The 27,705-nt window shown below is 35.1% G+C and overlaps 1 protein-coding gene across 1 annotated transcript in view; it reads right to left on the bottom strand.

Moving 5' to 3' along the window:
• The window catches only part of TBC1D5 (TBC1 domain family member 5), a 562,315-nt gene that overhangs the window by 510,585 nt on the left and 24,025 nt on the right, over positions 1–27,705 (bottom strand). The window contains exon 2 of the mRNA XM_046674041.1: positions 5,971–6,033. The gene's annotated coding sequence lies outside the window, so the exon portion shown is untranslated. The remainder of the gene's footprint in view (positions 1–5,970; positions 6,034–27,705) is intronic.

Here is a 27,705-nt window from a genome sequence, read left to right as displayed (position 1 = left end):
ATATAATTTTGAGACTTTCTTTATACTACTAAGAAATTTCTATTTAAGGATGTCTTTATTCTACTTAAGCTTCCCCCCCACACAAACTTCCCATGAAGTATCAGATTCTTCATGTAGTATTTTATAAAAATTTGTCAGTATTATTATAAGCTGAAGTATTATCACTTTATCTTTGATGAGAGTTTAAGCAAGCAGACATTCAAAAGCTATGTGGTACTCAGGACAATTTTCTGTAGTCTGAGACTGTCCTATACGTTGTAGGACAGACCTCTAGTATTCCCGATCCCCATCCATTAAATGCCAAAAACACTCCCACAATAATTGTGACAAGTGAAAACACCCCAACTAATTTCCAAAATTCCCCTTATTGGGCAGCACCACCCTTGTTTGAAATTATTACTCTAGAAGCCTTATAGCAAGAAGCAAACTATGGTGGAAAATACAATATAAAAAAGTGTGTCAAAAAGAGAAAGAAACAATTTTATCAAATACTAAACATTAGAACTTGCCAGTTTTATGCTCCTCTAAATGTCCTTTCTTCGGCCTAAATTTTTTGGTACCATACTGCAGGTAATTAAAGAGCTCTGATAACCACTCTAGAACATATGTATATTCTCTCTACATAAGTTTTTTAATAGAAAACTTTCCTATATATGACCTTTTTAATATTCCAACTTTAACTTAGCCAAATTAAAGTCAAAAATAGGACCTAATCAATAGACTGTGTATGTATAGGCATGCCATGCTTATATAATTTCACTTGAGTAATTTTATTTTCTATTTTTGTTGTTGTTGCTACGTTGTTGGTGTTTACTGTTTCACTGAGCAACATCAATACTAAGGTGGTCAATACTAAGACACATTTAATCAGTATAGTATTCAGTATTATTAAAGACGCTTATATGTCAGTATTATTTAATGTCCTACAAAATCCTTGCAGTATAAGAGTCTCTTTTTTTATTTTGCAAACTCTAAATTTAATAAGGTTCTATTTAATTAGTCCAGAATTCGAGTACACATTCATGCCAAATTCTGCGACTGCATGGGAGGTATGGGGAAAGATATTTGAAACACTTCCCATGGGAACAACCTTGGGTTGCTCTCTTAAAGTATCAGTGCAAAGATCCAAACTACTTCACACGCCATACACAAAACGGATGAGGTGTGAAAGAAATTTTGTTCAAATGTGACCTTTGGCTGTACTTTTACTTGTCATAATTATAAAGGAGGTACTCTCAGAGCCAACACATAAGCTATGTTATTACTTTTACAACTATACTAATATTTCACAAAGTGCTTCATACTGTGAAAAACTCTAGGCAGAATATATGGAAGCTCTTACCTTTGTTGCCTAGGTCTTTCTGAACAAAAAGAGTTCTGATAGTATACATATGAATGAATAAGAATTATTGCATAACAATTTTTCTTTTTAATGTACATTCAAACACAGTGTGGTTACATAGTTCAACCTAACAAATCATCTATATTCCAAATGCAAATAAGCTAGAAATTTAAATTTAATAATCTAATTATGATTTTAATAATGTAATATGCCATGTTAGATAAATACATGTCAAGAGGGAATTAAAAAGAAAACAATACAAAAAACTTTAAGCAATTCTCTTCTAGAGATTCCTATTTTCCCAGATTTTCACCAAGGAAAAATAGTTGTTTTCAAAAATATTTGGCAAAACTGCCAACTTATAAATATATATGACATGTAACAGTTATTTTAAGAAAAAACAAAAAGACCACTGGATCATCCAACATAAAATTACAAATTCTGAAGGCATAACAAATAGGATTAGTTTTCAGTACAATGTCAAATACACCATCAATCAGAAGATTTACAAAGCAAAACAAGTCAAAAAAATTCCTGTAATATATGATATGAAGAAAAATTTTAGAATTATCTACTATACTACGACCAACTTTGCCATACTTATCTTTCTATGCCCAAGAGTAATATCCCTTTACTTACACCTTGAAAATAGGTCCCAAAAGCTGTAAAACATCAGAGACACACTTCATAAAAGTTGTAGGCACAAACTGCCTTGGTCAGCTAACAAAAACACATAAGCACTGGCCATAAGAGAAGTTAGTTTTATCATAAAATATTTTTAAACATATTGTATGTGAATTAAGATTCTTCTTAAATATATTGTATGGGAATTAAGATTCTTTTTTTTTTAAAGATTGGCACCTGGGCTAACAACTGTTGCCAATCTTTTTTTTTTTTTTTTTCTGCTTTATCTCCCCAAACCCCCGCTGTACACAGTTGTGTATATCTTAGTTGCATGTCCTTCTAGTTGTGGGATGTGGGACGCTGCCTCAACGTGGCCTGACGAGCGGTGCCATGTCCACACCCAAGATCCGAACCCTGGGCCACCGCAGCTGAGTGTGCGAACTTAACCACTCTGCCACGGAGCCGGCCCCAAGATTCTTCTTAAATATATATTATATGAGACTATCAGGAATTGCTCAATAGGAATTTGAGATATTACTAGGCTGACCAGAGGGCCCAATTTGCCCAGCAAGATCCCAGTTTACACCTATTGTCCTGGCATATTACAACACACCCTTTCACTCTCAAAACTATTCTGAATTGGAAGATAAATTATTTAGTCATTCTAGTTATTACAGTACTTCATATTAGCTAAATCACAGGTTTTAAAGATTTTACAATGTAGCAATAATTATTTACTTACTTGAAAGATCTAACTTAAAACTCTGAGTGATGCACATAACACCCTGCCATTCAGACAGATGCAGTTACTTAAGGCACTCAAAGAACATCACTCAAACCCTGTCGCTACCTAACTCTACCTCATCTCTTCTGATGTCCTTTGTGTGTTTCAGACCCAGAATGGAGGGTTCCCTTTGTCTTCAGGTAGCAAACAAGATTGGAAAGTCTTTTCTCTTGGCCTCACACCAAATTCACATTTTTCCTTACTCTCTAAGGCTCCCCAGAATCTTTTAAATAATTACATTTAAGTGTTTAAAATTGCAACTCGTTATTTTGTCATCCTTTTTTAGGAACATATTAAAATATTTAATAGGGTATTAAACACTATAGTTAGAGTTAATTTAATAGTATGTTTGTGGTCACTTCCATAAAAGCATAGGCATCAGACACTTAATCATTCTTTTAACAATATGTATCTAACCCTGACAATACTATCATTTTTAAAAGGAAATCAGATTTGATCTAACAGAGCCCTGGAAATGGCCTTGGGCTAAAGAGTCAAAAGACCTGATCTGAGTGCTGGACATCCACCAAGCAAACATTCAATCTCCCTGAGGCACAAATTCTTCTTCTGTATGTAATTCTGATCCACTATACAAGATTATAAGAATCAAATCAGAAAATTCAGGGGTCTGCCTGGTGGCCCAGTGGTTAAGTTCGCACACTCCACTTTGGTGGCCCACGGTTTGCAGCTTCAAATCCTGGGCGTGGACCTAGCACCACTCATCAAGCCATGCTGTAGTGGCATCCCACATAAAATAGAGGAAGATGGGCACAGATGTTAGCTCAGTGACAATCTTCCTCAAGCAAAAAGAGGAAGACTGGCCACAGATGTTAGCTCTGGGCCAATCTTCCTCACAAAAGAAAAAGAAGAAGAAAATTCAAGAAGCTCAAATACTGCCTACTGTTTAAAAAAGATGACCAAGAGTAACACAAAGTGACTAAACTTAGCAAGTTAAACCTATCAGAAATAAACTACATTCTCTAAAAAAACAAAAAACAGCTCATTAAAAACTAGATTATACCAACCGTAACGAGCTAAAAAAAGACCCTTGAGAGTCAAAGTAAATAAATTCTAATCCCAGCGCCATCACTTACTGTCAGCTGTGTGGCAATAAGGAGGTTCCTTAACACCTCTAAGTCTCTGTTTCCTCATTCGTAAAATGAAGATAACCGTACTTATCTCACTGTGACGAGTAACAAATAACCCATGTAAAACATATGAGCACTATGCCTGCCCAAAATAAGTCCTCAATAAATGCTGGCTATTAAGATATTCCCCATTAATGTCTCTTTTGAAAAACAAGTCCCAGAAAATTATCTTGATGTCAGGAGAAAATTTCACTTGTGCAGGTGTGTGTGTATCTTCCAATGAAAGACCACTTGGATGGCACAGCTGGTACTTCACAAATACATGTTAATAGTGTGGGTTGGGTATATTATCACGACAACTAATACAGTAGATCTTATTCAACATTGAAGAAGGCAGCTTTCTTCTTCGAAATAAGAAGCACACTGAAGCACAGTTTAAAATAAAATTCCCTATCTACCACTATCTGCGGTTGTTCATCTTCAGAAAAGAAAAGTCAGAGATATGCACAATACACACATTTTTAAATCCACGTGTATAAATAAAATGAAACCATGTCCTTTAAGGCAAGCATATGAAGATTCTAAAGCAATATTCCAATTAAACATTCATATATTCAATATTTCAAAATAAGAAATTTGGGTATACATATGCATAATTTACATTTCTATAGTGAAAACTGTCTACAGAGGCCATTTTCACTATATTTCAACAGCATCCTAACTTGGAATGTACAATGCTGCTTCTCTCTGAAACATTAAAACTGTAAAGTACACAGTAATTCACACACAGAAGAAAGACCATGTTGTGCACGTGACACTTTTAACCCAAACAACTACTTTAACCTATTCATTAAACCCATTCAACAGGAGAACCCTAATAACTGCACTAGCTTATCACATAGTCAGAAGAAAGAAGAAATACCGTATTTGGTTAGAAACGGAAACTTTACATAGGAATTATTAGCTTAAGTCAGAGAAACTATAGTTTGCATTTATGAAGTTCTTGTCCATTTTAGTTCATTAAAACAAAGTGGTACAAACCTTTCCATAAGAGGTATGATAAGAAATAAATGTCACCATGACTGATATAAAAATCTATATAAACATCATGTTGTTTTCCAAATATAAATACAATGGAAATTTTTTTTAAAAAAGACTACATTAGTCAAATTTATATCTCAGAGATCCAAATCTAAGCTGGACTTCATTTCTCTGAACTTTCCTAAAAATACTCCAGTAGTAAAATAGATTTGCCACCAAAATAAAATAACTAAGACTCCATTATTTATTCTAAAGCAAGTAAGAAATACAGACTTGCCCTTTAGAGATATAAAGGATAATATGGACTGAGGTTTACATGTTCAACCTCAGTTGACAGACTACAGGCTATGTCATTAATTTCTAAGTGATCCTACAATGAGTACACACACAACACACAAACATTCTATCACCAGTAACCCTGAACAGGTAAATTTAGAGCCAAACAAAGCAGACTGAAATTTTATCTCTACCATAAATTACTTTAAAAAAAAAATCCATGGGCATTGCAATGAATATACTTTTGCCTTAGAGCTAATACTTTAATTTTAAAGAACCACAAAGAAAAAATCAAAACTAGTCAGTAACAATGCAGCGTCTAAAAGCAATAAACTCAAAATTAAGTTATAAATAATTTAAAGCATGTCATGAAGATGTATTAATAATTCATCAGATAAATAATTTACTAAATAATCAAATAAATAAATAATGAAATACATAAATAAATCAGCAAATAAATAATTCTGCAAAATAACCTAAACAATAAGTCACCCAAACAAATCACAAACCTACAAAACTACAATGATTTTCTAGATTCTGATAGTTTTAAATAAGCAAATGTACATAAACTAGATCAATCCTTGTTAGAATAAGAAATATTTTTCAATGCTATTGGTAAAATCCTGATCTCAATACATAAGAACACATTTTCAATTTTTAAAAGACTGCATAGGAATAGTTCTTATAAATTATTAACGTGATTATAATATATCCTCCTCTATACTTTACATATCTTTGCCTAACATATTTTCCCCCAAACAATTGGATACTTAAAATATTCTTAACTTACAGATCTTTTTCAAAGTAATACTTACAGTATAACAGTACTCCAGCCTTTCTGATGGTTTTCCTATCTTCACCAAGTCTTTGAAAATTTTCTGCAGAGGTAGAACAATAAGAATAATCTTAATTATTACAGATGGCATTTCATTCACTATTGAACACGTTTTATAATTCTACAAAGTAGCAATGGGAAATGGACATTATTAGTTGTAAACTATGTCAACTTTTCAGAAGTCTTCAGTGGACTAAGAACAAGTTGACAGAGGCCAGCTTCCTCTATTGGAGCTGACACACAAGCTGCTACAAGTGGCAGGATTTCAGATGTGAAGACAAAAACTTCGAAGGACAAAGTGATTGGCCGACATCTAATGCTATCCTCAATCTGAGAAACTCAGTCCTTGAAGCACACAAGATCACTTAACTGTCACAATTTGAACATAGCGACAATCTAGTTAAAGTACCAGAGTCAAAATCAAAACACAATTGACCTCATAAATCAGTCTTCATTTAACATTTATTTAAAGTTTTCATTCACCCACAGTGTAGTACTCTTGAAATCCATAAATAGTAGATCCCAAACTATGATAGCCTTTCCCACAGAAATAAGAACTTTGTACTGGGTTTTTGACACATTTAAGGGAATAAATCCAAACAATATTTAAAGAGAAAGAAACTAAAATTAATCGAAGTATTTCATATAATTTATCTCAATGAATTCTCCAGACAACCTTTCAAGTTAGGTAATATTTTACCTATTTTACAGTCAAGTAAACTGAGACCCAGTAAGACTATGTACACTACCTACAGTCCCCAAGTGGCGGGGAAGATTCTAACTTTGTCTATACAACTTCCATATGAAGGTTCGTTGAGAGAGACCTCCTAAATTTGAGCCCAACCTAAAAAGTACAGCAAATCCTAAAATATTGTAAATTGGTGAGAGCAATGGTTCTCAAATGGGGGCAATGTGCCTCCCGAGGGACATTTGGCAATGTCTGGAGTCATTTTTGGTTGTCACAACTGCGGAGTATTACCAGCATCTCATAAGGAGAGATCAGGGATGCTGCTAAATAACCTATAATGCACATTATATCCCCCTACAAAAAAGAATTATCTAGCCTAAAATGTGAATAGTGGTGAGAGTGGGAAACCCCGGACTGCAGCAAAATGATTTATAGTAGTGTACGGTTTTCCTACTATAAAATAATACATATTTCATTCACGGATGTAAAGTCTTAGTTTATATATGCAGGGGAATACCCTGGATAAAAATGTGTATACTTGGAAAATGGGTATATGGGAACTCTTTGTACTTTCTGCTCAATTTTTTTTTCTTTTTTGAGGAAGATTAGCCCTGAGCTAACTACTGCCAATCCTCCTCTTTTTGCTGAGGAAGACCGGCCCTGAGCTAACATACATGCCCATCTTCCTCTACTTTATACATGGGACGCCTACCACATCATGGCTTGACAAGCAGTGCCATGTCCACACCCGGGATCCGAACTGGCGACCCCCGGGCCACTGAGAAGCGGAACATGAGAACTTAACCACTGCGCCACCAGCCAGCCCCTCAATTTTTCTTTAAACCTAAAACTACTCCAAAAAAAAAAATTTATTACATTTTTAAACGTGTATCCTTCACTTATTTTGCTAACGTTATGAACAATTTTCTTAGAATACTAAAAAGAAATGTCTATAGTTATAAAAAATATTTTTTAAAAATTTCATTTATCAAAATTTTTCTAAGAAAGTTAATATGAGAGCATTACAAGTCACATTTATGAGCTGATCTTGTCTAAGTGACTAGCCAAGATAGTTAATAATATTAAAAACTTAGAGGGCTTCCAAGGATTATTTTGATACAACATATAACCCTCAATGTTTGTGGTTGCCTTTTTTTTTTGCCTAAAAGCTATCAAGCGTTTTCTGAAATAATATTTGTGATAATTATTAAAAGCACTTGAGAACAAAATTCCACAATATAATTATCAAAGAGTTCTGGAAATTATGCATCATTTTAAGGGTTTTCCTTTCAATACCAATTAATCACCTCTCCAGTCTCAAAGTAAATTTGGGTTTCAACATGCATCTAGAATCTACCATGACACAACGCATGTTTCCTTACAGTTGACCTATCATATTACTACCTAGAGCATTAAACAATGCTATCCTTTATCAGCTAAGATTAGGTCATATGCTTCCCAAGCCAAAACAAATTTTTTTAATAATAACAATGACTTGAGAGAGAAAAAAATAAAGGGAGAGAATTTCTCCCAAGTAAATGTCCAGAAGTAGACAATCAAAGGCTGATGTGGCAGCTCCAAACACTGAGGACCCTAGTTCCTTCCATCTTTTTGCTCTACCATACACTGTTTCTATTCAGTCACCTCATGCCCCAAGAAAGCTATAGGAATTCCAGCTAAAACATCCATATTGCAGGAAGCAAAAGAGGAAGGGGAAAGAAAGGCCCACCCCACTCCCTTTTAACTCTCATATTATATTTCAGCTTACAGCGTACAAACCCTAACTTAGTCCTTTAGCCACACCTAGCCACCTGAGAGGATAGGAAAAGCAGTTTCCAACATTCATAATAATGCTCAGCTATAAAATTAGGGTTCTTTTTACTAAGGAAGACAGGTAGAATGAATTTTGCAGGGCATATTACAGGACACAGACTGCAAGGGAGTAAAATGAAAATGGGAGATGTACTTAAAATTTTCAAAGAAAATGGGAGATATACTCAAAATTTTTCATTAGAGTGGTTCACTGCAAATTATATGTATATGTATGTACGTGTGTGTGTGTATAGGACAGAAATCCTAAATGTTTAATAGGGGAATGGTTAAAATAAATTTGGGGATAATCTCAGAATAGAATGCTATGTTGTCACTAAACATCACTTTAAGAATTTCACTGATACAGAGAAATGTTCACAACACTAAATTAAAAAGAACAGGCTATGAAACATTTCAGATAACCTCTATTTTACATAAATATATATACATACATATACAAATATATATATACACACACACAGTATATATTTATATATACATATAAGCACATCATACATCTATATCTAGAGAGACTGTCACCATATCAAAGTCAAGAGAATGGAATTAACCTAAATGATAATAGTGGTTTAGGCTTTGGAAACTATAATTAACTTTCATTTTCCCCATAATTTTCATTACTTTCTAATTTTTCTACACTGAACACACAGTATGCTTATGATTATTTTTCATTAAGACTTTGGCCTAGATGAGAAAGCACCTTATAAAAGTAGTTAGATTCAAGCTTCAATTTATTTTGTTAGTTGTAATTTGCTGATAATAAAAAAAAAAAGTGGAGAGGAATCTGTAACTGAGCTGTATCTTTCCCAATTGGGGCAAAACATACACGTTTCTCTTAAATTGATACTAAGAAGCTAATCTCTCTGTGCCCAACTTGTTTTCAACTTACTGGCTTTCACATATCATATTTGTCAGCTTTACACAAGTCACTCCTAACCAGATGCTACATCCATCTTTCCTAACAATTTACCCTGACATATTGATTACTTTGCTCATCTCACTCTGTAGAACTAATCATTCATATTTCAAGCTTCTACAAATTCTTCTACTTTCTATAGGTCTGTCTATTTTTTTATTTCTACTCTACTGCACATTTTTCTGGTTACTTAAAATAATGGATACATCCAACAGAAATTACATCTCTCATATCTTGATAACTATCTTGCACAGTCTTGAAGTTTCCAGAGTTATTACTGGGTATACACATTATTGTTACATCAGTATTAATCCTGTTGTCTGGAGGTCTAATAATTACCATTACTAGAGTTTCAAAATTGAGAACACCTCAAAGTTCTCCACTTTTCTAGAATGATTCAATTTCCTAAACCCACATTACTACCATATAAAAGATGGAAAAATAAGGAAAAAAGCAAGCAACAGACACATGTAAAACTACTAACAAGTACACGGGGTTGACCAAAATAGAAAACAAACAAAAAAGTAAAATATATGGTCCCCACCATTTAGAACTTGGGAAAATAAGACGGATACACATACATACACACACACACACACACACACACATATAACACGGAGGATGGGGAGGGAGATACAGGAAGAAATTCACAACCAAATGTAAAAAGGTGCAAGGGTACAATCCAGACAATATGTACTACAGAAACTCCGGAAGGTAAAAGCCACAGGCAGGGATAATCAGAGAAGGCTCTTCAACTGAGACCAAATTCATATAGCGCTAGAACAGTGGTTCTCAACCATGGGAGATTATTGCGCCCCAAAGGACATTTGGCAATGTCTGGAAACACTTTCGGTTGTCATAAATGGGAGGTACTATTTGCACCTAGTCGGTGGAGGCCAGGGATGCTGCTAACATTCTAAAATACACAGGATAATCTCCCACAAAAATTAATTCTTCAGCCCAAAACGTCAACAGTGCCAGAAGGAGCAGGTGGAGAGAAAAGAAGAGAGAGCATCTGAACAGGATGGAATGACATGAGTAAAAGAATGGTAGCTACACTACATGATGTCTTTAATAAGCCATAATATGGCTAGTGAAACAACAATGGGGAAACAAGATTAGAAAACATAACTGGGTCTAAGATTGGACCTGCACAACAAGTCTGATAGATCACAGAGATAAAGAAAACAGTTATTATAATAACAAAAATATAAGAGTGCCGAGGCACAACATAGCAACATCTTGATAAGACTAAATTGTAGATAGATGGAGACATTGATTCCCAGCAGTATGACAGACTAGATACCTTGATACTATTAGATACAACTTTTAAAAGGCCGAGTGGTTAAGTTCGTGCACTCTGCTACAGCGGCCTGGGGTTTCGGTGGTTCAGATCCTAGGCATGGACATGGCACCACTTATCAGGCCATGCTGAGGCGGCATCCCACACAGCACAACCAGAGGCACTCACAACTAGAATATACAACTACATACCAGGGGGCTTTGGGGCGAAGAAGAAAAGAACAAAAGAAGCAGACTGGCAACAGATGTTAGCTCGGGTGCCAATCTTTCAAAAAAATAAAATAAGTCAGAGGTGCAATCTTTTTTAACGAACTGCCTGGCTAGCAAGAAGGGACAGTATCTACAAAAGCTATAAACAAAATGAAAATAGAATAAAGAAAGCCAGAAACAAGCTTGCATCCTGAGAGTATGTGCCTAGCACTGGTGAAACTGAGCTTACATTTTGATGGCTACAAGGCTCAGGAGACAGACTAAAAAAGTGTATCAAAAGGAAACACCTAAATAAAACTGTTTCTCCAAAGGGCTACATCCTCATGTTAGCAGCAAAAAAATCACCACAAAGATTTCCCTCCTGTTACCCCTTGATACTCATCCCTCGCCCCCACCACTCCTAACCCCTGTCAACCACTAATCTGTGTTCCATATCTGTAATTTTGTCACTTCGAGAATGTTTAACACTGTACCCACAAAGTAGAACCTTCACAAAGGTTCTCAGACCAAATTCACACTACTTGTATAATCCAAATAAACTCATATGAAGATGTCATTTAAAGTGCTCTTAAACTGCTTGTACCCCCAGAAATCTGGAGGAAGCACAGGAAACTTCTTGGTCAAAGAAAGCAACTTCAATCCAGGCCTCACAGAATCCAACAACTCCCCAAAAAACTCTACTCAAATTTTTATTTTAAAAATCACAAAATAAGGATACCAGACAATGAATGAGCGCCAACATAAACAAGAGACAGGAGAATTAGACTACAGACCCTTCAATGATTAGAAAGATCATACAATAAGGATGTTTCAAGTAATACAAAGGCTTAAATATATATATACACATAAATAAAACCTCAAGAAATAAAAAACACAGGTAAAATTCTTACTTCAGTGTAAAAGTTAACCAGTAGAGTCAATACAAATAGAGAAAGAAATAGTAAATGAAAAGAAAGACTTTCAAAACCTACCTAACATGCAGTTCAGGGAAACAGGAAAATATGTAAGAGCAGTCGAGAGATACAAAGAACAGAATGAAGAGGTCTAACAAAATACTTCTGAAACTATCTGTGATGAAGGACCATTTTTAAAACTGCCAATCCACTGCAGAAGAAAACTTCTGTAAAATGCAATAAAAGCGAATTTCTTTTTTAAGAAAATTATGTGCTTACATGCCATAGTGACAACAAGTTGCTATCAAGTTTCTAAATGCTTACGTTGAATTTCTGGCCCTAACTTATCACAGACCAATAAAATCAGTTTGAAGACCAGCACTTATCTGAAGACCACACTTTGAGTAACAATTATCTAAATCACAAACAGATCAAGATTAGAAAAGACTATAAAGGAGAAAAAGAATATAGATAATATTCAAATAGATAACGGTTGAAAATTTTCCAACTAACTGAAGATGTAGATGGACAGTCTAAGATGCAAGGAAAAAAACAGATAGTAAAGGTATAAGTAAACACACGGGTAAATCCTTCTCAGTGCAGAGAGAGGCCACATCGCCACAATTACTGCAACACAATCCCAGACCAGCGTTTTCTACCATTTTTTTAAAAAAACCAAGAACTCAGGGGGGATGTACTCTAAACAAACAAAAGAGACACAAGTGGACTTAGTAAAGAAAGTTATTAGAGACCAACTTTCAAGAGCTAATGATTTCCTTTCCCTGTGGAAACACTCTATCCTTACTGCCAAAATTGTGTTTATTAAATTAGAGTTATTTTTAATGTGCAACTTTATGAAAAAAATTACAATCTTATATGAGCAGAGGCTGAATATATTTTCAATTATATTGAAATGAACAGGATTCCAATTTCCATTAACAGTTCTTTTCAACGTGAGGTGAGCTATATAATAGTATACCTATCAGCATACTTTACCTATCAAATCCTCTAAGCATAACAGATTCTTTTATTTCTAAATGCAGTCCATATAAAAGACCCTGCTCAGACATCTAGCAGAAATCAAACATAAATTCAAACCTACTTGGTAAAAGAGAAATTATGACATCACACCTCCTGAGAAAGAATCGTAACTAATATCTGTATAAATGTTTGGTCATTCTTCAAATATTTGACACACATCTAACTGACGCATCACAATAACCTTATGGGATCTTAGTTTTATAGAACGGATATAATAATGGCTAAAAGCTTAGAAAGTGACAGAACATGGTGAACAGCGTCAAAAAATATAGAAGAAAAGGTATGTAAATTGAATGTAATAATATCAAGAGAAAAAGATAGCCAAAATCTAATCAACAGCTGCTTGTTAGCATCATTCCCTATCAGATGAAATTGAAAGGACAATCATTAGGTACGCATAGCAAATAAACTAAACGAAATGATGTATTAACCCATTTGATTCAGTGCCACCAAATTAAAACAATTTAGCAAGATATTTTTTAAATTAATTGCTTATTGAATCTTAGTAAGATTCATATGGTGCTACCTCTAAGACTATGGAAAAAGAATTTAAATAGAAAAAAACTGGGCTGAGTAATTAAAACTTCCATCAGGTAAAAAAGTAAGTAAAGGCTGAGCAAGGCAAACATTGTCATCCATACTTAACCACGAAGAACTCCAAGTCCAAGCCATTTGGAAAAGCTCAGGAACAGGTCCCTTAGATAACACTAAAAATTAACGTACTTTTAAAATAGATTTTTAAGTAAAAGCAAACTGCAAAGATATTTTTATTTCATTTATAAAAACAAGCCACAAAACCAAAATTCCTTATCATAAACATATGCAATAAATTGAAATTGGGGGAAAATAAAGGCTAAAATCACTGATACCTGGAGATTAACATTCTAAGTCAGAGAATCACAAGCTTTCCCACCAAAACATCCCTAATAAGTGCCCCAATAGACAATGAATTCATATATATGAGGGCCTGGGAACAGAACCCAAAATTGCTAATAGTAATCATCAATTTTCTTCAGCATTAAGTATTATTTTACAATAATTGTGTTCATTCTTTCCCATTCTGTAAGATCTCAATAAAATTCAACTTGAAAAAAAATGCACCATTTTATACTACTATGTCACATATCCAGCGCTAAAAGGGACACAGCTCAAGGGTCTCACTCTTCTGCTCAAACCAGAACTTCATGCCTTTCTTGGAGGAGCACATTGTTTTATACCTGAAGGAAAACTAATTCTAATAAGTTTCTACGTTTAATCAGCTGTTCCTTTCCATAAATGTTGAATCCACCAAAGAATCAACTCCACCTTTGCACACACGCACCACTAGGAAGCTATTCTTTTAAAACTTTTTAACCAACATTTATTTCTTGAACAGTTCATCTTTAAAACGTATTGCAAATTACAGAAAAATAATTGGTAACCATGCTATGGACAACTCTTTTTCAGTAATTAAGGATTAACTCATGTTAAATTGCAAATATTAGCAAGAAAATCAAATGGAGAAAGTTCATGCCTTGTTCTCACCTAATTATGAAAATTATCTAAAAAGGTTATATGATTTATTTCAAATCCTATATAGTTAGGAGTCATAACTATTCATAATTATACATTTGAGTTTAAATGATCTTAAATTAAATATTCTGAATTTGAATTATCTTTATGAATTTTATAATTAAGCCATTCTTATAATTTGTGTAAAATCCTTTAACAAAAAAATTAGATCTAATCTAAAATTTTAAGAATTTTATTTTTTTAAACCACGTCATTAATTCTCAGTCACCTTTTGATTAGATTGACATTTATATGTAAAGAGATATAGGTTATTATTTTTGCATTTAAGTTCTTTCTAACAAAGATAAATAAAAATCATTAACTAAAGGTTATTTTAAGTTTTTAAATTTAAATTAGAGGGTTTTCCAAACTTCAGGATAATTTTTGGCAAATGCTTTTTGTTTAAAATTATAAACTTCTACATAATTATAAATGCAATTTTAATCTGTTATTTAATTTGACATAATTTAAATTCAAAGCTATCATGAATAGTCATAACTTTTAATTACACTGTATCTGAGATACTTATTTTTATATCACTTCAAGGAAAAAAATTACAGGTCATGTACTATCTCCACTTCATTTTACTATCAATATATTTTATCATATATGAAAACTGATTCTTGTGTTCTGAAAAGAACATAACTGCGTATGCCATTATATCCATTTTCTCTCTTCAATAACATTTGCAAAAACTTTCACAGTTAAGCATAACTTATTCAGAAAACGTTTCCGTTAAGATTTTAAAGTATATTTTATGGGTAAAGTTCCTAGAATCAACTTAGATATCTAAATTTAATTTCATGAATAGTTACTGGAAAGATTAAACTACTATAATAAAATACTTTAACAACAATAAAAAAATCAAGGCAACAAAAACGTTTAAATAGGAGAAATATTTCATGTTTCTGCTGAAGGCCCAATTATTTATGTATATTCTGACACACAAAAATCAGGTAAAACAAAATAAACAGTTGTTGGGAGTTCTTTATCATAGCTTTCACTTGTGAATTAAGCACAAATTTAGTGGTTAATGTTCCTCAATATAGCTTCTCAACAACAGTACACAAACTAAATAAACAATGAATACATAAAAATAGTTACACTTCTCTCCATAAGAAGCCAAGTTAACCTACCGGACAGGAAGAATCAAAAAAGAATATGCTGTACTAAGTACTATGAAATCCGAATGCAGGTAAAGCTGCACATGGAACTCAAGGATGATCTTTTCTTGAGTAATTTTAGAACTATAAACAGAAAATAAACATTAATATTACAAATACTCATGGTCCTACCAACCCAGAATTTATAACAAATGGTATCCATATTATACCATTCAAATTCAAATATATTCAAATTCACATAAGTATGAAACCATACTTGCTTCACTTTATATATATTTATAAAAGAGCAACTAGAGATAAAGTCCACTGTTCCTCATCCCCAGTGCCACTCCTCTCTTCTCACCTCCTTATTAGCCACCACTATCTGAGACTGGCATGTAGCCTCCTAATTCATTTCCTACATTTTTATCTACATATTTAAATAACATTGTGCTTTGCACATTTTTTCAATTTCCATAAACGGTACCATACTGAAAGTACTTGATTTTTTTCCATTCAACATTATGTTTGAGATTTACTGACGGATATTTCATTCCTTTTAACTATTACAAAGTACTGAATCATTTATGCATACCACATTTTATTTATCCATTCTTCCACTGATGCACATTTAGGTTGTTCCTAATTTTGCACTATTAGAATGCTTTAACGAATATCCTTGAACAAGGCTCTATGTTCACATATAAGAACACGTGAACTCTGTTCTCTAAAGCAAGGTTTCTCAACCTGAGCACTATTGGCATTGTGCACTGGATAATTCTTTATAGTGATGGGCATCCCTGACCTCTGCCCATGAGATGCCGATAACACTCCCCAGATATGGCAACCAAAAATGACTCCAGGGATTGTGAAATGTTCCCTGGGAGGTAAAACTGCCCTGTTTGAGAACCACTACTCTAAGGTCTATATGAAAGTAGAATTTCTGAGTTAGACATATATTTTCCATTTTACTGAATACTGCCCAACTCTTCTCCAAATAGCTGTATTAATTTATACTCCCATCAGCATATAAGACCACTGGTTTCCAAATATCCTGCCAAAACTTGATAATGTGTGACAATTTAAATTTTTCCAATAAAATAAATCATTAATTTTCCAAAGGAAACTGTTATTGCAGTGTATAAGTGGTACAACAGTGCCACGTCTAAGAAATTATAACATAAAAACCCTAAATTTAAATAGGGGAAGTGATCTACATTATACTTCCTTCTCTTTATTTTACTTTGCCTTTTTCCTGCTAGGTAATCACTTCTTGACATTGATGCATATTAGTATTAGTATACTGAATTAATTCTAACTTTATAAAGCTTACTTTTCCCAGAAGCTTCAAAATTATGATTCTTGGTCCACATTTCTTAAAACTTTCCGTTCAACATTATGTTTGTTGAATGGTTCATACAAAGTCTTAATAACTCACTTGAAATATATCAATTGATATCATCACTTATGGAAGGTTCACCACCCTCACATTTCTAAATTGGTGGTCGCCAAATATAAAAGTAGGTTAGAGATACACAATTGGACATCCACAATGGAAATATCTATTACCAAACTCCCTATTTGTAAGAGAATCTATTGATTCTAAAACTGGAATCAGACAGAATCAAGGTGGTGAACTAAATGCACATTCTAGCCTATCTTATACCAAATCCATGGAAATTGGATCTGAAATTTGTAGTTCCTGTTTTCTAGCCCCCTGTAAAGATCAACTGTAATTCCTACTCATCAGTTCTATGAGATGCCTTTGTTGCTTTTCAATATAAACTCTCCTTTGGGCTAAGCAATCTTGTATGGGTTTCTGTTATTGGCATCCAAAGAACCTTGTGTAAGACAGTGGCACACTGAAATAATGATGATTCCAGACATAACCAGACTAGAAAACCAGAAAATAGACCAGAAACTAAGACAAATACCATACAAAGATAGAAGATAAATCTTAAATGGAAAAAAAAAAAAAGAATCTAGTACAATTATTGCAAAATACAGGAGTTTCTCTGAGAATGGTCCAAGTACAAAAAGCTATGATATTGAAAACTAGGGGGAGTTTAAAAGCTATCAAGAGCATGAAAAGTAAGAACATCTAGGCAGGCTACTTCCCCCACCACTTATCCCCAAACTCCAAGGCCAACTAGCACATAAGAGAGGTACATGTCCTCCACAAAAGGAGGAGTGAGTGTGGGTCCTTAGGTAAGACCAAATTGTAGAAGCTTGTTGCCCAACCTAAAGAATATGTACCTCGACAGAGAGTGGGCGGAGCAAAATGGCAAGGTGAGCTGACCCGGGATTCTCTCCCCTCCAAAATACAACAAAAGATTGGAAGAACTGAATTTCAGAGAATAAACATAATGCCAGCTCGTTAGAGACCTACAATACCAAGAAGGCGGAGATCATAAACCTTGCAGACAGCCTCGGAGGTGCTGGAACGGTAGGAGAGAACATCGCTCCCTCCCCTAGAGTCTGCGATCGCTGGGGCCCGGGTCGGGAAGGAGCAGGGGAGGGGCCACACGACCGGGGGATCATCCAGGACTCCTGCCGCTGGTTCAGTGGAGACCCGCTGATGGGGGGAAAGCTTCCGTCCGTGGGGACCCTATAAATCAAGGGCCTTGGGAGACCAGAGAACAGAACTGATCTGAACCCAGACCGGTGCGTGTGAGTAACAGCCCCTCCCCCCCAACAAAGCAAGTGGGCGCAGCCATCTTGCCCCAAGGCGGAGAGCTAACACGCCACTCTCGACCCCCATCTAGTGGCGACAGGCTGTAACTGCAACTGAATTCTACCACCATGAGAAAAAACCGCTCCTCTACCATCCAGCAATTTATAAAAGCCCCAGAACAGAAGGAAAACAATAAAAACACAGAATTAAGTCGTGAGGACTTGGAATTAGGTAAACTAAGTGATAATGAATTCAGAGGAGCTATAATCAAAAAACTCAATGAGGTAGAGAGAAAGATAGAGAAACAAGCCAAGTTCTGGAGTTACTTCACAAAAGAGATTGAAATCATAAAGAAGAATCAAACAGAGTTACTTGAGATGAAAAACACAATGGACCAGATAAAACAGAATACGGATTCCCTGAATGCCCGTGTAGACAACACAGAGGAGCAAATCAGCATAATCGAGGACAGACAGGCTGAATGGTGCCAGACAGAGGAAGAAAGAGAACTAAGAATTAAAACAAATGAGGAAAATCTCCGAGAGATAATGGATTCAATGAGGAGTAAGAACATAAGGATCATAGGAATTCCCGAGAATATGGAAAAGGAAAATGGAGCAGAAAGTGTGCTTAACGAAATTATTGAAGAGAACTTCCAAAATCTAGGGATCAACGGAGACATGTGTGTAGGGGAAGGTTTCAGATCTCCTAGATTTGTCAATGTAAAAAGACCCACCGCAAGGCACATAATAGTAAAGTTGGCAAATAGGAATGATAAGGAAAGAATACTCAGGGAAGTAAGAAAAAAAAAGAGAATAACCTATAAAGGAGCCCCTATCAGACTGTCAGCGGATTTCTCTACAGAAACCCTACAAGCTAGGAGAGAATGGAGTGATATATTCAAAGCTTTAAAGGATAAAAACCTTCAGCCAAGAATACTCTATCCAGCAAGAATTTCCTTCAGATATGAGGGAGAAATTAAATCTTTTCCAGACAACAAAAGTTAAGGGAATTTGTAACTAAAAGCCTCCATTACAAGAAATCCTCAAGAAGGCTCTCATACTTGAAAAAAGAAAAAAGGGAGAAAGGGGACACAATCCACAGACTAGGGAGACCGATGAATAGAACCAGAACAGGATAGCAAATATTCAACTATAGCATTAGGGTAAAAATAAGGAAACTACCAAAACAAGGACTATCTTAGCACTCTAACTACAAATTAATAAGACGAGTTGGAATAAAAAATGAAAATAATTATTTAGGAGGGGAAGAGCAAAGGGTCTAAATCAGTATTGGTCGAGTAAGTAAGAGACCACCAGAGAATAGACTATATTATACACGAGATTCTAAATACAAACTTCAAGGTAGACACTAAAACAAAGTACAGAACAGAGTCACAAATCATAGATAAGGAAAAATCTAAGAAACCCAGCATAAGAAATTGCAGTATTAAATGGGTAGTCTAAAGCACACAGGAAAAGAAACACAGGAAAACAAGATAATGAGCGACAGATTGACATTAAGTCCACATGCATCAATAATCACTCTCAATGTGAACGGATTGAACTCTCCAATAAAAAGACACAGAGTGGGAAAATGGATTAAAGAACAAGATCCAACAATTTGTTGCCTCCAAGAAACATACCTCAGCCCCAAGGACAAACACAGACTCAGGGTGAAGGGGTGGAGGACAATACTTCAAGCAAATAGCAAGGAAAAAAAGGCAGGTGTTGCAATTCTCATATCAGACCAAGTGGATTTCAAAATAAGACAGGTAAAGAGAGACACAGAGAGACAATATATAATGATCAAAGGGACACTTCATCAAAAAGAAATAACATTTATAAATATGTATGATAAAACAACTATTAACAGACCTAAAGGAAGATGTTGAAAACAACACAATAATAGTAGGGGACCTCAACACCCCACTCACATCAATGGACAGATCATCCAGACAGAAAATCAACAAGGAAATAGTGGAGCTGAATGAAAAACTAAAACAATTGAACTTAATAGACATATATAGATCACTCCACCCTGAAGGAGCTGAATACACATTCTTCTCAAGTGCACATGAAACATTCTCTAGGATAGACCATATGTTGGGAAACAAGGCAAGCCTCTACAAATTTAAAAAAATTGAAATAATAACAAGCATCTTTTCCGATCATAGTGCTATAAGGCTAGAAATTAATTACAAGAAAAGAGCTGAGAAAGGCACAAAGATGTGGAGACTAAACAACACATTACTGAACAAGCAATGGATCATTGAAGAAATCAAAGAAGAAATAAAAAAATACCTGGAAACAAATGAAAATGATAGCATGCCATACCAACTCATATGGGATACAGCAAAAGCTGTATTAAGAGGAAATTCATCGCAATACAGGCACATCTTAACAAACAAGAAAAATCCCAAATAAGCAATCTTAAAGCACACCTAACTGAACTAGAGAAAAAAGAACAAATTAAGCCCAAAGTCAGCAGAAGGAGAGAAATAGTAAAAATCAGAGCAGAAATAAATATTATTGAAATGAAAAAGGCAGTAGAAAGGATCAATGAGACAAAGAGCTGGTTTTTTGAGAAGATAAATAAAATGGACAAACCACTAGCCAGACTTACAAAGAAAAAAAGGGAGAAAGCTCAAATAAACAAAATCAGAAATGAGCAGGACAAATAACAACAGACTCTGCAGAAATACAACAGATTATAAGAGAATACTACAAAAAACTATATGCCAACAGAATGGATAACCTAGAGGAAATGGATAAATTCTTGGACTCCTACAATCTCCCAAAGCTCACTCAAGAAGAGGCAGACAATTTGAACAGACCAATCACAAGGAAAGAGATTGAAACAGCAACCAAAAACATCCCAAAGAATAAAACCCCAGGACCAGATGGCTTTCCCGGGGAATTCTACCAAACTTTCAGAGAGGATTTAATACCTATCCTTTTCAAGCTATTCCAAAAAATTAGGGAAGATGGAACACTTCCTAACACATTCTATGAGGCCAACATCTCGCTGATACCTAAACCTGACAAGGACACCACGAAAAAAGAGAACTACAGGCCAATATCACTGATGAACATAGATGCAAAAATTCTAAACAAAATTTTGGCAACCAGAACTCAGCAATTCATCAAAAGGATCATACATCATGATCAGGTGGGATTCATACCAGGGACACAGGGATGGTTCAACATCCGCAAATCAATCAACGTGATACACCACAGCAACAAACTGAGGAATAAAAACCACATGATCATCTCAATAGATGCAGAGAAGGCATTTGACAAGATCCAACAGCCATTTATGATAAAAACTCTGAACAAAATGGGCATAGAAGGAAACTACCTCAACATAATAAAGGCCATATATGACAAACCCATAGCCAACATCATACTCAATGGGCAAAAACTGGACCCCATCCCCCTGAAAACAGGAACAAGACAAGGATGCCCTCTATCACCACTCTTATTTAACATAGTACTGGAGGTCCTGGCCAGAGCAATCAGGCAAGAAAAAGGAATCTAAATAGGGAGGGAAGAAGTGAAACTCTCGCTGTTTGCAGACGACATGATCTTATATATAGAAAACCCCAAAGAATCCATTGGAAAACTCTTAGAAGTAATCAACAACTACAGCAAAGTTGCAGGGTATAAAATCAATTTGCATAAATCAGTAGCATTTCTATACTCCAGTAATGAACCAACAGAAAAAGAACTCAAGAATACAATACCATTCACAATCGCAACAAAAAGAATACAATACCTTGGGGTAAATTTAACTAAGGAAGTGAAGGACCTATATAATGAAAATTACAAGGCCTTTCTGAGAGAATTGGATGACGACATAAGGAGATGGAAAGACATTCCATGTACATGGATTGGAAGAATAAACATAGTTAAAATGTCTATTCTACCTAAAGCAATCTACAGATTCAACGCCATCCCAATCAGAATCCCAATGACATTCTTTACAGAATTAGAACAAAGAATCCTAAATTTCATATGGGGCAACAAAAGACCCCGAATTTCTAAAGCAATCCTGAGAAAAAAGAACAAAACGGGAGGCATCACAATCCCTGACTTCAAAACATACTACAAAGCTACAGTAATCAAAACAGCATGGTACTGGTACAAAAACAGATCAATGGAACAAAATTGAAAGCCCAGAAATAAAACCACACATCTATGGACAGCTTATCTTTGACAAAGGAGCTGAGGGCATACAACGGAGAAAAGAAAGTCTCTTCAACAAATTCTGCTGGGAAAACTGGAAAGCCACATGTAAAAGAATGAAAACTGACCATTCTTTTTCACCATTCACCAAAATAAACTCAAAATGGATTAAAGACCTAAAGGTGAGACCTGAAACCATAAGGCTTCTGGAAGAAAACGTAGGCAGTACACTCTTTGACATCAGTATTAAAAGGATCTTTTCGGACACCATGCCTTCTCAGAGAAAGGAAACAATAGAAAGAATAAACAAATGGGACTTCATCAGATTAAAGAGCTTCTTCAAGGCAAATGAAAACAGGATTGAAACAAAAAAACAACCCACTAACTGGGAAAAAATATTTGCAAGTCATATATCTGACAAAGGCTTAATATCCTTAATATATAAAGAACTCTCGCAACTCAACCATAAAACATCAAACAACCCAATCAAAAAATGGGCTGGAGACATGAACAGACATTTCTCCAAAGAAGATATACTGATGGCCAACAGGCACATGAAAAGATGCTCATCATCGCTGATCATCAGGGAAATGCAAATCAAAACTACACTAAGATATCACCTTACACCCGTTAGAATGACAAAAATATCTAAAACTAATAGCAACAAATGTTGGAGAGGTTGCGCAGAAAAAGGAACCCTCATACACTGCTGGTGGGAATGCAAACTGGTGCAGCCACTATGGAAAACAGTATGGAGATTCCTCAAAAAACTAAAAATAGAACTACCATACGATCCAGCCATCCCACTACTGGGTATTTATCCAAAGAGCCTGAAGTCAGCAATCCCAAAAGTGCTGTGCACCCCAATGTTTATTGCAGCACTGTTTACAATAGCCAAGACATGGAAGCAACCTAAGTGCCCATCAACAGACGAATGGATAAAGAAGATGTGGTACATATATACAATGGAATACTACTCAGCTGCAAAACAGAACAAAATCATTCCATTTGCAATAACATGGATGGACCTTGAGAGAATTATGTTAAGTGAAATAAGCCAGCGAGAGAAAGATAAACTGTGTATGACTCCACTCATATGAGGAATTTAAAACTATGGACCAAGAACAGTTTAGTGGATACCAGGGGAAAGGTGGGATGGGGGGTGGGCACAAAGGGTGAAGTGGTGTACCTACAACACGAGTGACAAACATTAATGTACAACTGAAATTTCACAAGATTGTAACCTATCAATAACTCAATAAAAAAAAAAGAATATGTACCTCAATATTTTATCATTAAAGGCTTCTGAGAAACTGTTTAAATGATCAAATCAGTGTTTTAGGAAGATTAATCCAATACTAATAAGAAAGATGAACTAAGGAGAGGGAAGAATGCAGACAAGAAGGACAGTCAGGAAATAGTGCAGGCATGTAAGGGTCTGAAATCCAGAGACCGTATGAACAGAAAACACAGTTAACCTAGATAAAACAATAAGAATACAAAGAACTTGTTGAATACCTTAACGTTATGACAGAGGAAAAGAAAAGGTAGAGACTGCTTTATTCACTGATTTGTTCATAAAATACTTATAAGCTTTATTACAATATCCCTAGCACTTAGCATTATTAAATTAATCTGAGGATAAAGAAGACAAAAGTAACCCTAAGATTCTGGGTCATGATTTACTATGATTTACAGAGTTATCACAATATTCATATGTCCAGCTATCAACAAAAAAAAAAAAATCATAAGGCATAGAAAGGAACAGGAAAGTATGGCCCATTCAAAGGAAGAAAATAAACTGACAGCAATTCCCTGAGGAAGTCCAGACATCATACTGACTAGATAAAGGCTTTAAAACAGTCTTAAATTTGCTCAAAAAGCTTAAAGAAAACATGAAAAAGAATTTAAAAAATCAGAAAAATGATGTATGAATGAAATTAAAGTATAAATAAAGAGAAATTATAAAAAGGAGGCAAACAGGAATTCTGAAACTGAAAAGCACAATAACTGCAATGAAAAAAATCACTAGAGTGTCTCAAGAGCAACTTTAGCAGGCAGGAGAAGAATCAGTGAACTTGAAGATAGGACATTTGAATTTATGTAATCTGAGAGACAGCAAAAAAGAATAAAGAAAAGTGAACATAGCCTATGGGATCCGATGGGACACCATCAAGCCAACCAACATACACGTTATGGGAGTCTCAAGGGGAGAAAAGAGAAGGGACAGAAAATATCTGAAGAGGTCAAAAAGCTTCCCAAATTAGAAGAAAGCCATGAATCTACAATTCCAAGAAGCTCAGTGAACAACTAGGTAGGATAAACTCTGAGACCCATTATAATCAAACTGGTGAAACCCAAAGACAAACAGAGAATCTTGAAAGCAACATGGGAGAGGTGATTCATCATGTACAGGGAGTCCTCAATAAGATTAACAGCCAATTTCTCATCAGAAGCCATGGAGGCCAGAAGGCAGTGGGATAACATATTTAAGTATTGACAGAAAAAAACCTTGTGATGGTTGATTTTATGTGTCAACTTGACTGGGCTATAGGGTGCCCAGACATTTGGTCAAACATTACTCTGGATATGTCTGTGAGGGTGTTTCTATCTGAGGTTAATATATGAATTGGTAGACTGAGTAAAGCAGATTGCCCTCCATAACGTGGGTAAGCTGAAGCCACTGAACCTAAACTGAACCAGCCAACCAACTGAAGCCCTAAACAGAACAAAAAGGCTCAGTAAGAAGGAACTCCTCCTGCCTGACAGCCTTAAGCTGGGACTTTGGTCTTTTCCTGCTTTTGGACTCAAACTGAAATATTGGTTCTTCTTAGATCTCGAGCTTACCAGCTTTCAGACTAGAACTTTCATCTTTCATCTCCTGGTTCTCAGGCCTTCACACTCAGACTGGTACTACAACATTTGCTCTCTTGGGTCTTCAGCTTGTCAACTGCTGATGCTTGGGACTTCTCAGCCTCCATAATCACATGAACCAATTCCTTATAATAAATCTCTCACTAAATAAATAAATACAAACACACACACACCCTCTACTAGTTCTGTTTCTCTGAAAAATCCTGCCTAATACAACTGTCAACCAAGAATTGTAAATATGGCAAAACTGTCCTTTAAAAATAAGGGAGAAATTAAGACATTCCTAGATAAACAAAAGCTAAAAGAGTTCATTATCACAAGACCTGTCCTACAAGTAATGCTAAAGGGAATCCTTAAGTCTAAGTGAAAAAATACTAGAAAGTAACTCAAAGCCATATGAAGAAATACGCCAGCAAAGGTAAACACATGGGCAAATATAAAGGCCACTATTATTGTATTTTCAATTTGCAATCTCATTTTTATTTCCTATAAGATTTAAAAGACAAATATATTAAAAGATTTATAAATCTGTGTTACTCATATACAATGTACAAACGTAATTTGTGACAAACAACATAAAGGGTAGAAGAACAGTGTGTTACAGGAGCAGAGATGTGTATGCCACTGTAGTTAAGTTGGTATCAATTTGAACTAGACTGCTAAAAATGTAGGATATTAATACTCATCCTCTCAGTAAACACAAAGAAAATATCTAAAAATATACCCAAAAAGAACTAGGGAGAAAATCAAAACAGTTCACTACAAAAATCAACTAAACACAAAAAAAGACAGTAATGGAGGAAATGAGGGGCAAAAAAAGTATAAGAGATACAGAAAACAAATTTAAAAATGGCGGAAGTGCTTCCTTATCACTAGCTAAATATAAATGGAGAACACCCAAGAGAACTAAGAATAAAAAGTTCTACAGTAATATTTGGAGACTTTTATCTCCTACTTTCAATAATGTCTGGAACATCTAGGAAGAAGATCAATGAGAAAACAGAGCACATAAACAACACTATAAACCAACTAGATCTATCAGGCATATACAGAACACTCAACAGAAGAGCAGAATACACATTCATCTTGTGTGCATATGCAACATTCTCCAGAAAAGACCATGTTATGCCACAAAACAAGTCTCAGTAATTTAAAAAGACTGAAACCATACAAAATATCTTTTCCGACCACAATGGACCAAAGCTAGACATCAATAATGGAAGGAAATTTCATAAATATGTAGAAATTAATACAGTCTTAAACAGCCGATCAGTAAAAGAAAAAATCACAAGGTAAATCAGAAATTAGAGACGAATGGAAGCAAAAACACAACATATCAAAACATATGGGATGTAGTAAGGCCAGTGCTCAGATGTTTATAGCTATAAATGCCTACATTAAAAAGAAGAATGATGAGGCCGGCCCAGTGGCGCAGCGGTTAAGATCACACATTCTGCTTCTCAGCAGCCCAGGGTTTGCCGGTTCGGATCCCAGATGCAGACATGGCACTGCTTGGCAAAAAGCCATGCTGTGGTAGGTGTCCCATGTATAAAGTAGAGAAAGATGGGCATGGATGTTAGCTCAGGGCCAGTCTTCCTCAGTAAAAAGAGGAGGATTGGCAGTAGTTAGCTTGGGGCTAATCTTCCTCAAAAAAAAAAAAAAAAAGAAAGAAAAAAGAATGATATCAAATCAATAACCTAACTTTAAAACTTGAGGACTGAGAAAAAGAAGAGCAAACTACACCCAAAGCTATCAGAAGGAAGGAGAGAATAAAGATCAGAGATAAATAAAATAAATAAGATACAGAATCAACAAAACCAAAAATTGCTCTTTGAGAAGATCAATAAAACTGACAAACTGTTAGCTAGAAAAAAAGCACAAAAAAAGGAAACAAATAACTAAAACCATAAATGACAGTGGAAATATTTCTATAGGTCTTAGAGAAATATAAAGGATTATAAGTGGGGCTGGCTCTGTAGCATAGTGGTTAAGTTCGCACACTCCGCTTCATGGCCCGGGGTTCACCAGTTGAGATCCCAGGCGTGGACCCACATACCACTAATCAAGTCATGCTGTGGTGGCATCCCACATACAAAATAGAGGAAGACTGGCACAGATGTTAGCTCAGCAATAATTTTCCTCAAGCAAAAAGAGGCAACAGATGTTAGCTCAGGGCCAAACTTCCTCACCAAAAAAAAAAAAAAGGAAAGCATTATAAGAAAACACTGTGAATAATTGTATGCCAACAAATTAAATAACCTAGATGAGTGAACAAATTCCTAGAAATACATAAATCACTTAAACTGACTCAAGAAGAAATAGAAAAATCTCAATGACCTAAACTACTGAAGAAACTGAATCAAAAACCTCCCAACAAAGAAAAGTCCAGGACCAGATTGTTTCATTGGTGAATTACACCAAACATTTAAAGAATTAACACCAATTT

The sequence above is a fragment of the Equus quagga genome, chromosome 1 (genome assembly GCF_021613505.1).
Source record: "Equus quagga isolate Etosha38 chromosome 1, UCLA_HA_Equagga_1.0, whole genome shotgun sequence".
Classification (NCBI taxonomy): domain Eukaryota; kingdom Metazoa; phylum Chordata; class Mammalia; order Perissodactyla; family Equidae; genus Equus; species Equus quagga.
This window is presented reverse-complemented; position numbering and strand designations above follow the sequence as displayed.